This window comes from Saccopteryx leptura, chromosome 10 (genome assembly GCF_036850995.1).
Source record: "Saccopteryx leptura isolate mSacLep1 chromosome 10, mSacLep1_pri_phased_curated, whole genome shotgun sequence".
Lineage (NCBI taxonomy): Eukaryota > Metazoa > Chordata > Mammalia > Chiroptera > Emballonuridae > Saccopteryx > Saccopteryx leptura.
The window spans coordinates 43,957,621-43,975,788 of record NC_089512.1 but is presented as its reverse complement, the minus strand read 5'-3'; the positions used below and the strand labels follow the sequence as shown (position 1 = coordinate 43,975,788).

The 18,168-nt window shown below is 42.1% G+C and overlaps 1 protein-coding gene across 5 annotated transcripts in view; it reads right to left on the bottom strand.

Annotated features, from left to right (window-relative positions):
- The window catches only part of CEP70 (centrosomal protein 70), a 67,762-nt gene extending 51,467 nt beyond the window's left edge, over window positions 1-16,295 (bottom strand). Inside the window, exon 1 of one of the 5 annotated variants that reach the window (XM_066351429.1) lies at window positions 16,160-16,295. The gene's annotated coding sequence lies outside the window, so the exon portion shown is untranslated. The other 4 variants (XM_066351430.1, XM_066351428.1, XM_066351426.1 and 1 more) reach the window with 4 other exon arrangements.
- Between the last annotated feature and the right edge of the window lie 1,873 nt (window positions 16,296-18,168).

Here is an 18,168-nt window from a genome sequence, read left to right as displayed (position 1 = left end):
ATAAAAGGTGAGAGTAAAAGACATATAGAGACAAATGAGAAAGACAACTCAACATATCAAAACTTTTGGGATGTAGCAAAAGCAGTAATAAGAAGGAAATTTATATTACCAGCCTATATCAAAAAAAAGAAAAAAAGAAAAACCTCAGGTAAACAACCTAGCATTACATCTTAAAGAACCAGATAAAGGAAAATGCAGCTCTAAACAACAACAAAAACAAAAAACAAACAAAAAAGAAAAACCACAAAACAAAACAATTCAGCTTAAAGTCAGAAAGAAGGAAATAATAAATATTAGAACAGAAAAATATAAATGAAATAGAGTACAAAAAGAACTATATAAAAATTAATGCAGCTAAGAGCTGAAACTTTAGAAAGATTAATAAAACTGATAAACCTATTGTTAGATTCACTAAGAAGAAATAGAAAAGACTCAAACAAAATCAGAAATGAAGAAGTTAGCTCAGATTATCACAGAAATACAAAGGATTATACAAGAATACTATGAAAGACTATATGCCACCAAATTCAATAACCTAGAAGAGATGGTTAAGTTTCTAGAAATATACAGCCTTCATTGACTGAATCACAAAGAACTGGAAAATCTGAATAGACTGATCAACAGTGATGAAATTGAAACAACCATCAAAAACCTCCCAAAAAGTGCCTGACCAGGCGGTGGCGCAGTGGATAGAGCGTCGGACTGGGATGCAGAAGACCCAGGTTCGAGACCCCGAGGTTGCCAGCTTAAGCGTGGGCTCATCTGGCTTGAGCAAAGCTCACCAGCTTGGACCCAAGGTCACTGGCTCGAGCAAGGGGTTACTCGGTCTGCTGAAGGCCCACGGTCAAGGCACATATGAGAAAGCAATCAATGAACAACTAAGGTGTTGCAACGAAAAACTGATGATTGATGCTTCTCATCTCTCTCTGTTCCTGTCTGTCCCTATCTATCCCTCTCTCTGACTCTCTCTCTGTCTCTGTATAAAAAAGAAAAAAAGAAAAACCTCCCAAAAAGTAAAAGTCCAGAACTAGATGGCTTCATTAGTAAATTCTACCAAACTTTCAAAGAAGATTCAATATCTATCCTTCTCAATCTCTTCCAAACAACTGAAGGAGAGGCAGTACTTCCCAATACATTTTATGTCATGGATAACACAAAAAAAGAAAATGACAGACCAATGTCTTTGAAGAATACAGATGCAAAAATATTAAACTAAATACTAACAAACTGAATACACTGATACATGTAAAAATTAATTCATCATAATCTAGTGGGATTCATTCCAAGGGCACAAGAATGGTTCAACATATGCAAATCAATCAACATAATATATCATGTTAACAAAGGAAAATATAAAAATCATATGATTACCCTGGCCCGTTGGCTCAGCAGCAGAGCATCCACCTGGCGTGTGGAAATCCCGGGTTCAATTCTGGGTCAGGGCACCAGGAGAAGTGACCATCTGCTTCTCCACACCTCCCCATATTTCTCTCTCTCTCTCTCTCTCTCTCTCTCTCTCTCCTTCCTTTCCTTCCCCTCCCACAGCCATGGGTCAAATGGTTTGATCAATTTGGCCCAGGGTGCTGAGGATGGTTCCATGGCCTCGCCCTCAGGAGCTGAAATGGCTCCATTCAGAGCAGTGGCCCCAGACTGGCAGAGCATCGCCCCCTAGTGGGCTTGCCAGGTGGATCCCTGTTGGGGCGCATGCGCCAGTCTGTCTCTCTGCCTCCCACGTAATAAAAAACAAAAACATATGATCATATCAATAAATGCAGAAAAAGCATTTGATAGGACACAACATCCATTTATGACTAAAACACTCAATAAAATGGGTATAGAAGGAAAGTACTTCAACATAATAAAGGCTGTATATGACAAAACTTCATCTAATATCATACTCAATGGTGAAAGCCTGAACACTTTCCCTTAAGATGAGGAACCAGGCAAGGATGTCCATATTTGCCACTTCTTTTCTAGCCAAAGTAATTAAGCAAGAAATAAATAGAAAAGGCATTCAAATTGGAAAAAAACTATAATTATCTGTTTGCAGATATAATCTTATATGCAGAAAAACAAAGATTACACACACACTCAAACAAATCTGTTAGAACCAATAAATTCAGCAAAGGAAGAAGATACAACATCAATACACAAATAGCAATTGCATTTCTATACACTAACAATAATCTAAAAGGGAAATTAACAAACAGTAATAATAGCATCAAAAAATAATATTTAGGAATAAATTTAACCAAAAAGGTGAAAAACTTATACAATGAAAACTACAGTACTCCCCCTTACCCTCTGGGGATACATTCCTAGACCCCCAGTATATGCCTGAAACTATATATTACTGAACCCTATATTTATTGTTTTTTCCTATAAATACATACCTATGATAAAGCTATATTTATAAATGAGACATGGTAAGAGATGAATAAAAATAACAAAACAATTTTAAGAACATATTGCAATAAAAGCTATAGTGTGTGGTCTTTCTCAAAATATCTTATTGTACTGTACTCACCCTTCCTCCTATGATAATGTAAGATGATACAATATCCAGGTGATGAGATGAAGGGAGGTGAATGACATAGGCATTGAAGCACAGCGCTAGGCGGGTTACTTAAACACAGGCACAGTGATACTGGGACAGTTGATCTGATAACCAAGATGGCTACTAAGTGACTAATGGGCACACAGAATATATTCTGTTAATATGCTGGACTAAGAGATGAGTTACATCCCAAGTGGGACAGAGCAGAACAGTGAAAGATTTCATCATACTACTCAAAATGGCACGCAACTTAAAACTTACAAATTGTTTACTTATGAAATTTTCCATTTAATATTTTCAGACTGCAGCTGATCACAGGTAACTAAAACTGTGAAAAGCAAAACCACGAATAAGGGGGGATTACTGTACAAAATATTGCTCAAAGATCTCAAAGAGCCATTAAGAAATGGTAGCACATCCTATGTTCATGAATTGGAAGACTTAACATTATGATATCAATACCACTCAGAGTGATCTAGAGATTCAATACAATCTCTACTATCCAAACCCCAGTGGCATTTTTTTCAGAAATGAAAAAAAAAATCTTAAAATACATATGGAATCTTGAGGGATCCCAAATAGCTTAGACAATCTTATAAAAAAAAAAGAACAAATCTGGAGGACTCACACTTTACTTTCTGATTTCAAAACTCACTGAAAAGCTACAGAAACCAAAACAGTGGCCCTGGCCGGTTGGCTCAGCGGTAGAGCGTCGGCCTGGCGTGCGGGGGACCTGGGTTCGATTCCCGGCCAGGGCATATAGGAGAAGCGCCCATTTGCTTCTCCACCCCCCCACTCCTTCCTCTCCATCTCTCTCTTCCCCTCCCGCAGCCAAGGCTCCATTGGAGCAAAGATGGCCCGGGCGCTGGGGATGGCTCCTTGGCCTCTGCCCCAGGCGCTAGAGTGGCTCTGGTCGCGGCAGAGCGATGCCCCGGAGGGGCAGAGCATCGCCCCCTGGTGGGCAGAGTGTCGCCCTGGTGGGCGTGCCGGGTGGATCCCGGTTGGGCGCATGCGGGAGTCTGTCTGACTGTCTCTCCCCGTTTCCAGCTTCAGAAAAATACAAAAAAAAAAAAAAAAGAAACCAAAACAGTGAGGTACTAACATTAAAATAAACATATAGACCAATACTGTAGAATAGAGAACCCAGAAATAATTTTCTACACATATATTGTCAAATATTCAATATGAGTGTGAAAATCATTCGCTGGAGATTGGACAGTCTCTTTAATAATTGTTGCTAAGAAAACTGGACATTCACATGCAAAAAAAATGGTTGAAACCTTACCTAATACCATATACAAAAATGAACTCAAACTGGATAAAAGACCTAAATATAACACCCAAAATTATAAAACTCTTAGAAAAAAACTAGGGTAAAAGCTTCATGACACTGGATTTGGTTTCTTAGATATGACACCAAACGCAAAGGCAACAAAAGAACAGAGAAATTGAACTTCAGAAAAATTAGAAACCCTTGTACATAAAAAGATACTATACACAGAGTAAATAAAAGGCAGCCCACAGAATGGGAGAAAATATTTTCAAATCATATATCTTATTAGGGATTAATATCCAGAATATATAGAGAACTCTTAAAACGGAAAAACAAAACAAAAATCTGATGAAAAATTAGGCAAAGAATTTGAATAGATGAAGATTAAAAAAATGGTAAAGAAATGCATGAAAAGATGTTCAATATCACTCACTACTCATTAGGTAAATGCAAATCAAAACTACAATGAGACACCACCTTATACCCATTAGGATGGCTACTGCCAAAAACCAGAAAGTAACAAGTGTTGACAAGGATGTAGAGAAAGAGATACCTATCTTCTGCACTGTAGGTGAGAACATAAAATGCTATAGCTGCTGTGAAAAACGGTATAATGGCTCTTCAAAAAATTAAATGTAGAATCACCATATGGATCCAGCAATTCTACTTCGGGTTTATACCCAAAGGAATTGAAAGCAGGGTCTCCAAGAGCAGTTTGTACACTCATTTTCATAGCAGCATCATACACAATAGTTGAAATGTGATAGCAACCCAAGTGTCTATCAAGAGATGAATGGACAAGCAAACTGTGGTATTAGCCACACAATGGAATATCATCAGCCTTGAATAAAAAGGAAATTGACACATGTACAACCGGGGTAAACTTTGAGGACAGCCAGTCACAAAAAGACATATATTGTATAATTCCACTTATATGACGTACTTAAAATCACTCTAAGTAGAATGGTGGTTGCCAGGGCTTTGGGGGGAATTGAAAGTCATTGTTTAATGGGTAGGTTCAGTTTTATATGATGAAAAGAGTTCTGTAGACAGATGATGATGATGGTACCACATTATGAATATATTTAATAGCAATGAACTAAAAGTTGTTAAGATGATAAATTTTAAGTTTGTGTATTATACCACAATTTTACATATTGGGGGGGGAAAGGTACTGATGGCTGAAACTCAAAAGAATTGAAGGGTTGCCTGACCGGGCGGTGGCGCAGTGGATAAAGTGATGGACTGGGATGCGGAAGACCCAGGTTCGAGACCCCGAGGTTGCCAGCTTGAGCGCGGGCTCATCTGGTTTGAGCAAAAGCTCTCCAGCTTGGACCCAAGGTCGCTGGCGAGCCACGGGTTACTTGGTCTGCTGAAGGCCCGCAGTCAAGGCACGTAAGAGAAAGCAATCAATGAACAATTAGGGTGTTGCAATGCGCAACGAAAAACTAATGATTGATGCTTCTCATCTCTCAGTTCCTGTCTGTCTGTCCTTGTCTATCCCTCTCTCTGACTCTCTGTCTCTGTAAAAATAAAAAAATTAAAAAGTAAAAAAAAATTGAAGGGTTAATCTGTAAGTGAATAAAAACCAGCAGCATTTATCCAAAGGAAGTTTATCCTAACTTAATGAGTCACTAAAAATTCAGCTGAAAATCATTAAAAGGAGGGTCTCCTGTGAGATTCCTTGGCACTTTCTGCTTCTGCTTAAAACAGAAATACCATGGTATTATCATTTATTTTTGCTTGCAACATTTCAACACTCCTGGTTCCATTTGCAGATAGAAAAGAGCAGAGGAAAAAGAAAATAGAAAAAAAATATGCTGGAACTTTTTATTAACCTACACGTTATTGACGGTTTTATATGAAATTTAAAGTCAGAATTTACCTGGTTGAGGACAATTGCCTATGCCTAGGAAACTTTCCAATGAAGGGACCTCATCTACTGAGGTTCTAGTGGAGTATGGCTACTTCAAATCTAGTCAAGAGTGTAACAGAGCAGAATTTAAAACATTTATTCAATTAGGCCAGTGCTCTCTTGTTCACAGAATAGCATATTTCCTAGCAGTTCTTTAGAAAATGTTGGGTGAGTAGATCAATCGCAAAAATAGCTACATCCTCACCTGGGCTGTGGTGGCACAGCGGATAAAAGCATCGACCTGGAACACTGAAGTCGTGGGTTCAAAACCCTGGGCTTGCCACGTCAAGGCACACATGACAAGCAATCAAGCAATGAACAACTAAAGTGAAGCAACTATGAGTTGATACTTCTCATCCCTGTCCTTCTCTCTCCTCTCTCAGTATAGTCAGTAAATAAAATCTTAAAAAAAAAAATGCATCCTCAAATCTATAGACAAGGAAAGTAGATTAGTGGTTACCTAGTGCTGAGGGGGAGGGGGAAGACAGTGGGAAATGAGAAGTGATGGCTAATGGGTCTATCAGGGGTTAAGAAAATATTAAATTAATTGTGGTGAGGGTTGAACAGCTCTGTGAATATACCAAAAGCCACTGAACTGTACTCTTTAAATAGGTGAAGTGTATAATATAGAATTATATCTCAATAAAGCTATCATATTGGGAAAAATTACATTAAAATGAGCAAAAAAGGCAGTAAGGTCTAATTGCACCAAAAGTTAATATAACATCCCTACAGACAAGAAAAATGTACTAGATATAGGCCCACAAAACAGAACAAAACTCTAACCCAGTTTTTTTTTTTTTTTTTACAGAGGCAGAGATAGACAGGGACAGACAGACAGGAACAGAGAGAGATGAGAAGCATCAATCATCAGTTTCTCCTTGCGCGTTGTGACTTCTTAGTTGTTCATTAATTGCTTTCTCACACGTGCCTTGACCGTGGGCCTTCAGCAGACTGAGTAACCCCCTGCTGGAGCCAGCGACCTTGGGTCCAAGCTGGTGAGCTCTTTGCTCAAGCCAGATGAGCCCACGCTCAAGCTGGTGAGCTCGGGGTCTCGAACCTGGGTCCTTCCGCATCCCAGTCCGACGCTCTATCCACTGCGCCACCACCTGGTCAGGCTAACCCAGTATTTTAAAACAAACTAAAATACTTACGTAAATTCTCTAAGACATGAAAGAGTAACTTAAGTCAGAATTAGAAAACTTGGAAATGAGACAGAACCCAAGAAAGAATTAGCAGATTTAAAAAAAATAATCACTGCAGAAATGAAAAGTAAAACAAGGAACACAAAAGTGAATAAATATAACAGATAATGTGTTAAGAGAAACAGAAGTTAAAAGAGAACTTTTTTTTTTTTTTTTTTTGTATTTTTCTGAAGCTGGAAACGGGAGAGACAGTCAGACAGACTCCCGCATGCGCCCGACCGGGATCCACCCGGCACACCCACCAGGGGCGAGGCTCTGCCCACCCGGGGGGCGATGCTCTGCCCCTCCGGGGGCATCGCTCTGCCCCGACCAGAGCCACTCTAGCGCCTGGGGCAGAGGCCAAGGAGCCATCCCCAGCGCCCGGGCCATCTTTGCTCCAATGGAGCCTTGGCTGCGGGAGGGGAAGAGAGAGACAGAGAGGAAGGAGAGGGGGAGGGGTGAAGAAGCAAATGGGCGCTTCTCCTATGTGCCCTGGCCGGGAATCGAACCCGGGGCCCCCGCACGCCAGGCCGACGCTCTACCGCTGAGCCAACCGGCCAGGGCCAAAAGAGAACAATTTTTTAAATTAAAAAGAAATAAAAGAGCCTGACCAGGCAGTGGCACAGTGGATAGAGCGGTGAACCGGGACGCGGAGGACCCATGTTCGAAACCCCAGGTCACTGACTTGAGCACAGGCTCATCCAGCTTGAACAAGGGCTCACCAGCTTGATGCCCAAGGTCACTGGCTTGAGTGTAGGATCATAAACATGTCCCCATGGTCGCTGGCTTGAGCAAGGCGTTACTGGCTCAGCTGGAGCCCCTCAGTCAAGGCACGTATAAGAAAGCAATCAATGAACAATAAGGTGCTGCAACTATCAGTTGATGCTTCTCATCTCTCTTCCTTCCTGTCTATCTCACTAAAATTAAATAAATAAGAGAAATAAAGGATATAAAAAAATGCTCAATATCAAAAGAAGCTCAAACATACAGATAACAGGAATAACTGAAAAAGAAAACTAAAGCAACAAAATAGAATCAATAATAAAAGCAATCATTCAAGAAAACTTTCTTGATTCTAAAATTTGTACAAACATGCAAAGGAGTTAAAACAGTCAAAACAATTTTGAAAAAGAGGAATAAATTTGGAGGATTATAATGATTTTAAGACTTAACAAGGCCCTGGCCGGTTGGCTCAGCGGTAGAGCGTCGGCCTAGCGTGCGGAGGACCCGGGTTCAATTCCCGGCCAGGGCACACAGGAGAAGCGCCCATTTGCTTCTCCACCCCTCCGCCGCGCTTTCCTCTCTGTCTCTCTCTTCCCCTCCCGCAGCCAAGGCTCCATTGGAGCAAAGATGGCCCGGGCGCTGGGGATGGCTCTGTGGCCTCTGCCTCAGGCGCTAGAGTGGCTCTGGTCGCAACATGGCGACGCCCAGGATGGGCAGAGCATCGCCCCCTGGTGGGCAGAGCGTCGCCCGTGGTGGGCGTGCCGGGTGGATCCCGGTCGGGCGCATGCGGGAGTCTGTCCGACTGTCTCTCCCCGTTTCCAGCTTCAGAAAAATGAAAAAAAAAAAAAAAAAAAAAAAAGACTTAACAAAGCTTATAGTCAAACAGATATATAAAACAGAATACATAGGTCCAATAACAGACCTACATATATAATGTATGAACAAAGGTATAAAAGCGATTCAGTGGAGAAATAATCTTCTTAAGAAATGATATACTGTATATCTATGTGCCAAAAAAGACTTTGATTCATATCTCATGCCATATATAAAAATTAATTCAAAATTAATCACAGGCACAAATTGAAAACCTAAAATTACAATACAAAACGTCTAGAAAACCTCTGTGCTTTCAATTAGGCAAAAATTTTGTAAATAGATCATCAAAAGCATGATCCATAAAAGAAAAAACTGGGCTTCATAAAAATGAGAACTGTTCTTTGAAAGATATGGTTATAACAATCAAAAGACAAATCAAAGGCTTTTTAACCTTAAATGGATGAGTATATATAGATAGATAAAGGTATCCTAGCACTGTCTACTGAAAAGTCTAAACAATGACTGACTCAGGATCTCTAGAATACAGACTAGGATCTTAGAATGCCGTTTACCTATAAAACAAAAAACAGTTTCTTGAAGAAATGGGTAATTGCAGACTGAAGGGAAAACTTTAAGATATCAGACAACAAGGAAGCTATCCAAGACTAGTAGAGACATATCAAAAGAATAGGCTTGAAGTCCCAGCCAGGTGGCTCAGTGGATAAAGCGTCAACTTGGTGCACCAGAAGTCGTGGGCCAGTTGAACAATCAATGAGTAGACAACTAAATGGACCAACTATGTGGCACAACAAGTTGATGCTTCTCTCTCTCTCTCTCCCTTCCTTTCTCTCACTCTCAAAACCAATAGAAAAATTAAAAACAAAAAACAAAACAAAAAAAACAGGCTTGAGTAGGTGCCCACCACCCCCACCAAAGATGAGACAACATAGTTTCAATAGGGATAATAATCGCAATGAACTGAAACCCATCAAACATGTTTAAATTCATGACCTTATACTCAGGGGTAGTCAACCTTTTCATACCTATGTCCCACTTTTATATCTCTGTTAGTAGTAAAATTTTCTAACCGCCTACCGGTTCTATAGTAATGGTGATTTATAAAGTAGGAAAGTAACTTTACTTTATAAAATTTATAAAGCAGAGTTACAGCAAGTTAAAGCATATAATAAGTACTTACCAAGTACTTTATGTCAGATTTTCGCTAAGTTTGACAGAATAAATCTTTATAAAACAACTAACTAGAGTTAAATCTATCTTTTTATTTATACTTTGGTTGCTCCGCTACTGCCCACCATGAAAGCTGGAATGCCCACTAGTGGGTGGCAGGGACCAGGTTGACTACCACTGCTATTACTGTATTTCCCCATGTATAAGATGCACCCTTTTTTGAAAAATTTGGAGTCTAAAAACTGGGTGCATCTTATACAGTGATTGTAGATTTTTTTACTTGCATTTTCCCACTTGAGGAGTTGTATGAATTATATGATGAATAAAACTTGAGTTCAATAGCTTTATGTAATACATTTTTCTTTCAAATTTCGGGCCCCAAAATTAAGGTACATCTTATACATGGGAGCATCTTATACATGGGGAAATATGGTAGGTTGTTACAATTATCGTCAGAAGATAAAAAAATCAACATACGAGATTATTTACTAACACATTATTTATAAGAGCACATAAAAATGGAAGCAAACTAGATATTCATCAACTGGGAACTGGTAAATAAATTCTGATAACATACAATGTATCAGGATAGACAAATGAAATATTACGTAGCTGTAAAAAGAAATGATAATGCTCTTCATGTACTTTTCTCAAAGTACATATGTATATTAAATAATCTCAAAGATATAAGTGTATATTAAAAATCAAGTAGCAGACATTGCATAACTTTCAATGGGAAAAGTATAAATGCACATAATTTCTTATTTATGTATAAATACTTTCCTAAAAAGAAATACAATAAAAAATATTGGTTGACTTTGGGGAAAGGCCAGAATTATTAAAATAGTAACATAAGTGAATATTTTCAATATATATGCATTCAATTAGAAAAATTCAACTCTGTGAATGTCTAACATTGTTATTAATATTTACATTAAAATGTAAACTTAATAAAACTTTAAAATATTATCTTTGAAAATTGGTAAATAAATGGTAGGAATCACATATAAATGTAGCTTTTCCTACAGGGATTATACTGCTGCCTATCCAAATGATAGATAAGGGACTAGTATTCCTACCAATAAGTGAAAAAGAGATGATATAATTACAATACACCACTTTGCAACCTTCAGTGAATAGATATAGGCATCAAGTAGCACAGGTTGCCGAGATTAGGAAGAGAAAAACAACAACGTATATTATGTACGACCTACGGTCTTGCCAACCAACACCCAGAGAACCACCAAGTGGATTGATTCTGAGTCTGATCCACTCTGGAATCCAGCTACCAATGTACAGGAATTATCCAAAGCAGAGGAACACACGACCTGTACATGGTAATACAATCAGCAAACCCAGACTGTAGGATATACAGATTTTTGTTTTGTTTTGTTTTGTATTATTCTGAAGTGAGAAACAGGAGACAGAGAGACAGACTCCCGCATGCGCCCAAACGGGATCCACCAGACATGCCCACTAGGGGGCGGTGCTCTGCCCATCTAGGGTGTTGCTCCTTTGCACCAGAGCCATTCTAGCGCCTGAGGCAGAGGCCATGGAGCCATCCCCAGCGCCTGGGCCAACTTTGCTCCAATGGAGCTTTGGCTGCTGGAGGGGAAGAGAGATAAGAGAGGAAGGAGAGGGGGAGGGGTGGAGAAGCAGATGGGCGTTTCTCCTGTGTGCCCTGGCCAGAAATCAAATCCGTGACTTCCACATGCTGAGCCAACACTCTACCGCTGAGCCAACCGGCCAGGGCTGTAGGATATACAGGTTTAATGGCCCAGTCTATCAGATAAATTATAAGAAAAAGAAGGGAACAGAGAGAAAACCTACACATTAATTTTTTTTTTTAATTTAATGGGCAAAATTACATTATAATATCTAGGAATAGGCATTGAAAAAACTTTTTAAAAACACAAGGAAAAATTACTATAAAAGTCAGAAGAATGGCTACTAATGGGAGTATGGAAGTAGTTGTAATTGGGACCAGGCAACAGAGCAGCTCTGGAATGGCTAGCACAGTTCTACACCCTGACCTACGGAATATCATCTAATAATTCATCTGGTATGTGTGTTCTGTTTGATTTCATAGTAAAAATTCATTTTACTACTAAAAATTTTTTTAAATAACAATAAAAAAAGTAAAAGAAATACTAACCAAAAGAAAGCTGGTTTGTAGCCAGACTGCCTGAGTGTGAATTGTGGATTCTACCACACAGCTAGGAAAGTACTAATCTCTCTGTGCCTCAATTTCTTTACCATGAAGTGAGGAGAATAAAAGTATTCAGCTCATAGGGTTGTTGTGGAGATTAGAGGAGTTAGATACAGGCACACCTCAGAGATACTGCAGGTTTGGCTCCAGACCACCACAATAAAGCAAATCACACAAATTTTTTGGTTTCCCAGCATATATAAAAGTTATGTTTACACTACAGTCTATTAAGTGTGCAATAGCATTATGTCTAAACACACAAAAAAATGTACATACCTAATTTAAAAATACTTTAATGCGGGCCCTGGCCGGCTGGCTGTGGTAGAGCGTCGGCCCGGCGCGTGGAAGTCCCAGGTTCAATTCCTGGCTAGGGCACACAGGAAAAGCGTCCATCTGCTTCTCCACCCTTCCTCCTCTCCTTCCTCTATCTCTCTCTTCCCCTCCCACAGCTAAAGCTCCATTGGAGCAAAGTTGACTCAGGAGCTGAGGATGGCTCCATGGCCTCCGCCTCCAGCACTAGAATGGCTCCCCTTGCAACAGAGCATCGCCCCCTAGTAGGCTTGCTGGGTGGGTCCCAGTTGGGCACATGCAGGAATCTGTCTCTCTGCCTCCTTGCTTCTCACTTCAGAAAAATACAAAAATAAATAAATAAAAAATAAAAATAGCCCTGGCCAGTTGGCTCAGAGGTAGAACACTGGCATGGCATGCGGAAGTCCTAGGTTCGATTCCTGGCCAGGGCACACAGGAGAAGCACCCATCTGCTTCTCCACCCTTTCCCCTCTCCTTTCTCTCTATCTCTCTCTTCCCCTCCTGCAGCTCCATTGGAGCAAAGTTGGCCCCGGTGCTGAGGTTGGCTCCATGGCCTCCACCTCTGGCCCTAGAATGGATCCAGTGGCTCCAGGTGCAACGGAGCAACACCCCAGATGGGCAGAGCATCGCCCCCAGTGGGCATGCCGGGTGGATCCTGGTCGGGTGCTTACAGGAGTCTGTCTCTCTGCCTCCTGGCTTCTCACTTCAGAAAATTAAAAAAAAAATTTTTTTTTAATACAATAAAAATACTTTATTGCTAAAAGAAAATTAACCATTATGTGAGCCTTCAGCAAGTTGTAATCTTTTACCAAAAAGGATCTTATTTTAAATGTACAAAAAACACAGTATCTGTGAAGTGTAGAAAAGTGCAATAAAACAAGGTATGCAGGTAGGAAGGAAATAGAACAGTGCCTGGCACATGGCAGGACAGAGGTGGTGATTAGAGTTGGTGACCAGCTGTGTTATCTTAATTATTACTTCACCTCTCTGGGTTTCAATTTCCTTAACAGAATTTAAAATTTCTACTTGATAGGATTATACAAAGTAGTCAATAAACAACTTCCTTAAATAAATTTTAAATCTCTACCTAATAGGATTTATAGCTAGACTATAAATATATAGCTAGTCAATAAACCACAGATTCTTTCCCTGGTCTCCCACCATCCAGAGAGTCATCCATCACATCAGGTATACCTCAGTTACAGCACATTCCTCTTGTACTTTTTTTTTGTTCTTTTTTTTTTTTCTTTCCTGAAGCTGGAAACGGGGAGAGACAGTCAGACAGACTCCCGCATGCGCCTGACCGGGATCCACCCGGCACGCCCACCAGGGGCGACGCTCTGCCCACCCGGGGGCGATGCTCTGCCCCTCCGGGGCGTTGCTCTGCCGTGACCAGAGCCACTCTAGCGCCTGGGGCAGAGGCCAAGGAGCCATCCCCAGCGCCCGGGCCATCTTTGCTCCAATGGAGCCTTGGCTGCGGGAGGGGAAGAGAGAGACAGAGAGGAAGGAGGGGGTGGAGAAGCAAATGGGCGCTTCTCCTATGTGCCCTGGCCGGGAATCGAACCCGGGTCCCCTGCACGCCAGGCCGACGCTCTACTGCTGAGCCAACCGGCCAGGGCCTCCTCTTCTACTTTTTACCTGGTCATTCAAGTTGATCTCAATGATCACCCAGTGACTCTCACATCTGAAACTGAATCTTCATCCAGGTTTCAAAAAAATAAACAGGCCAAAAATTTTAAATGTCCAACTCCCGGTCACAATGGTCTTGTTATTCCCTGAGCAGGCATCTGTGGTACTAGTAACCACTGAGCAGAAGCGGAACTGAGGTAACTGCTAATGGACTGCAGTGCTCACCACCACACGCCTTCTCCCTTCTCTTCTTTCCCCTTCTTAACTCTCCTCTCTCTACTGGGGTCCAACTCTATCATCAGTTCTGACTTCCGACTTCACAGGTAGAACATTCTCATTTGCAAGGGTACAAAAAAGAAGCACACTCAGAGAGACAAAGACCACTGAACACAAAAGGCAAAGGCAGGAAGAAAAACTATCTCAACTGCACCTGTAACCAAGCCCTTCTTTCTCGAGTTTGACAAGACACAGCTGGAATTTGAGTCACAGGAAGAGACCAAAGACTTGCCAAGGCAGAAGCTATAGCTTTACTCAGTCTGTTTATTTTCTGATACTTCACCTTATGTAAGATTTTGGGAAAAGGGGTTGCAGGGTAGGAGTTGGTTTGTACATAGCATAGAAAGCCAAGTGCAAAGAAGCAAAATAGTGCTGTATTTTCTGGCACTGTCCAGGTTTGCCAAGAACCCTTTGGTAACTAACTTGCCCATTACAGGTCTGAAGCCCCTGTAACACGCACCATACATTAAAATCTAATTATTTTTCACCGTTTTGAGGGTGGAGTGGGAGGAGCTGGAAATAACCGTAGCAAGTACCTGTTCTTCCTGAGGTGAGTCACATTAAAACCTGTAATTAGCTTTCTCAAAAGAATCTAGTTTACATCACTGCAATAAATGGAATATGCATTGTTTTCAAAGTCTCTACTGTCTATTAAATGCAAAAGTTCTATTCCAAAAATATGCCAACACACTGTTAAATGTTCCTAAAAAGAACTGAATCTACCATAAATAAGGAAATGGGATTAGAACTGGATACATCTCCACCAAATCATTCTGCCCCAGGAGAGGTTAGGTCAAGGGCCAGCACACACCTCTCCCCCTTTGAAGTAGAAAGGGAGGCAAAACCCTAGTTAGCCACCTCTTTCCCAAGTGGGGGCTGGGGAGGCCCAGGTCTACTCAACAATACTTAAAGTAAAACAACAACAAATGGTTAATACTTGCATAGTGTTTAATATTATAGTTAGAAAATAAAGTGGTAGTAGAAACCCCTCCTGGTTGGTCTCAGTGTCACGGGTCTCTTAGCGACTGACATTTCCACCTCGTTGATTTTCTTAATAGAATCAAATTAGACTCTGCATAAAGTCAGAGGTGCCCAGAATGGAGAATGAGCACAATTAACTGGAGAAAAGGACACTCACCTACCCATTCCCTAAATATACCACCCTCCTTTTGCTGAGTCTTCACTAGCCAAGCAACCTCCTCAGGCTCCCAATTACCTACAGCTTATCCAGTCTGCACAGGTAGCAATCACTCTATGGCAGCGATTTTCAACAGATGTGCTGCAAGAATTTTTTTGTTTTGTTTTTATTTAGAAATTAAATTGAATGGAGTGATATTGACCAATGAGAGTACACAGGTTTCAGGTAAACATCTCTCCGGCATTCGAACTGTTGACTGCACTGTGTGCCCATCAGCCAAAGCCAAATAATTTTCCGTCACTGTGTATTTGTCCCTCTTTGCTCCCTTCCTCCCCACGCCCCTCCCTCTGGTAACTACTTCATTTTTGTCTTTGTCCATGAAAGAATTTTTAAAACACGCATTACCTGACTATTGAGTCAGGGGCACTGACCTCTTTTCCCTTAGATTGTCCAATTAAAAAATGGTAACAGACAACACAATAGCCATCAGTCTGGAGTCAAAATTATACCTTATTTTGGTCAAATTAGCAAAAAATATATTTGCCACAGAATTATAGTTATTAGTTTATGTGTGCCACGAGATGGAAGATTGAAAACAGCTGATCTAAGATTTACACATACTAGCCCATTAACCTCCACCATCACGCTAGGCAAGAACCACCAGCTGTATTCTGTGAACAAGGAGCTGAGCAGAGGCGCCGAGACCGCAAAGGAGTCGCCAACATCACAAAGGGCGGGAACCAGGACTCGAACCACTTTTGCCAGGTGCCCAATCTTAGTACTGGGATTTGTAATTGGCGCGAACCTGTCCCAGGCGGCTCCACTCTGGGGCCCCCACAAGGGTCAGTGTGACCATTCCCGGGGACCAGGTGACGCCAATTCCGGGGTGCTTCAGAGAGGAGCTCTAGCCGCCACCTCCGCGAACCCAAGCGCGACACTCACCTTCCCCGATCGCGGTCCTCCACCAGCAGCGCGCCCAGGAGGGCTGGCTCCGCCTCCTGCGGCCCCGACTCTGCGACCGTTACCACGCCGCGGGAGGCGGGCCAATGGAGCTCCAGCACGTCCAGAGGCCTCCTTCCGCTCCGCCTCGGAACGGCCGGAGCGATTTTCTCCCGCCACACGGGAAGGCTGGCACGGCCGCGAACCTCCGGTTGGCTCCGCTGCTGGGGGCGGAGCTCACATTAATACGGATGCGAGGGGGCCGGGCTTGCGTTCCCGTGTGCGCCTGCGCACTTCCATCTCACTGACAGCTAACTCGAGGTGTTTTACCACCTACCCTAAACTCAAGTTGTTCGGGATCCCCGCCTAAGGGATCCCGTTTGCCTGACCGCTGGTGGCTAAGTGGATAGAGCTTCAACTTGGGACACTAAGGTCCCAGGTTTTGAGTACAGGCTCATTCCACTGGGGGGAGGCGGTCATCAACATGATCCAGGGGTCGCTGGCTGGAGCAAGAGGTCACTGGCTCAGCTTGGATCCCCCACCCTTCCCCTACCCTCGTCAAGGCACATATGAGAAGTAACTTAACTACTAGGAGTTGATGCTTCCTGCTCCAATCCCCTTCTCTCTCTCCCCTTTAAAAATCAATAAATAAAATCATTTTTTAGAAAAAGAGAAAAAAGAAAAGGGAAAAAACAAGGCTGTCAGTGAAAGTGAGGTTCAGGCCCTGGGGCCACCACAGACGGCCCTGAGGCACAGGCCTGCAGTAACTGCTAGCTCTAGCTTCAGGACCCATCAGCTGCTCTCTACGTTCCAGACCTGGCTGAGCTCCGCAGCACCTGGCATTTGGAGGCCCCCAAAAGTGTTTGTTGATGGCATTTTACCCTTCCACTCAGCATTTTCCAGATCTCCACAAAGTATCAGGCCCTGAATTGGGCTCCAGAGACGCAGAAGTGGCTGATGGGAGATGCTCAAAGTCCAGTCAGGAAGAATGGTAGACACTCTGAAATTAAGATACAGTGTGCCTGACCAGGCGGTGGCGCAGTGGATAGAGCGTTGGACTGGGATGCGGAGGACCCAGGTTCGAGACCCCAAGGTCGCCAGCTTGAGTGCGGGCTCATCTGGTTTGAGCAAAGCTCACCAGCTTGGACCCAAGGTCGCTGGCTTGAGCAAAGGGTTACTCGGTCAGTTGTAGCCCCACGGTCAAGGTACATATGAGAAAGCAATCAATGAACAACTAAGGTGTCACAACAAAAAACTAATGATTGATGCTTCTCATCTCTCTCCATTCCTGTCTGTCTGTTCCTATTTATCCCTCTCTCTGACATTCTGTCTCTGTGGAAAAAAAAAAAAAAAAAAAGATATAGTGTGATATGATGACAAGGGTATGATGACAAGGGAAGGAGAAGGAAGCTTACCTAAGTCATTCACAGAAGTCTTCCTAGACCGGTGGTTCTCAACCCTGGTTGCACATTAGATTTGTTAGTCAGGCCTCAGGGCCAATTAAATCAGAATCTCCTGTGTGGGACCCAGGTATCCACAGTTTACTTAAGAACAATGATTCTGGTGAATAAGAGTTCCCCAGAAATTCAAGGAAGAAAGTTAGAGAAAGCTTCTTGTGCAAATTAAATAACTCAAAAGCACATTATTATTATAATGCCTAGTTCACAAGTGCTCAGCAAATCTTGCCTTTTTTTTTTCTGTACAACTCATATCTGCCCTCCCCAAAAATCTAACTCCCAAAGCATTTACAAATATAATGGAATTTACTGAGGAGGCTGTAGAATGTGTTGCATCACTAGAGAGGATGAGGAGGAAAGCCTTAGGAGGTATGCTAAGGAGCTGGGACTTTATCCAGGGGATAGAAAACAATAGACAAGTTTTCAAAAGGAGCATGAAATGGAAAGGTTTTTGTCTGGGTGCCTTCAAGCCTAATTTTCTTGCATCCTGATACATAGATGGTGTAATGCTAGTGGTTGAGGCCAGGCAGGTTCGCATTGAATTTGGGCAGACAG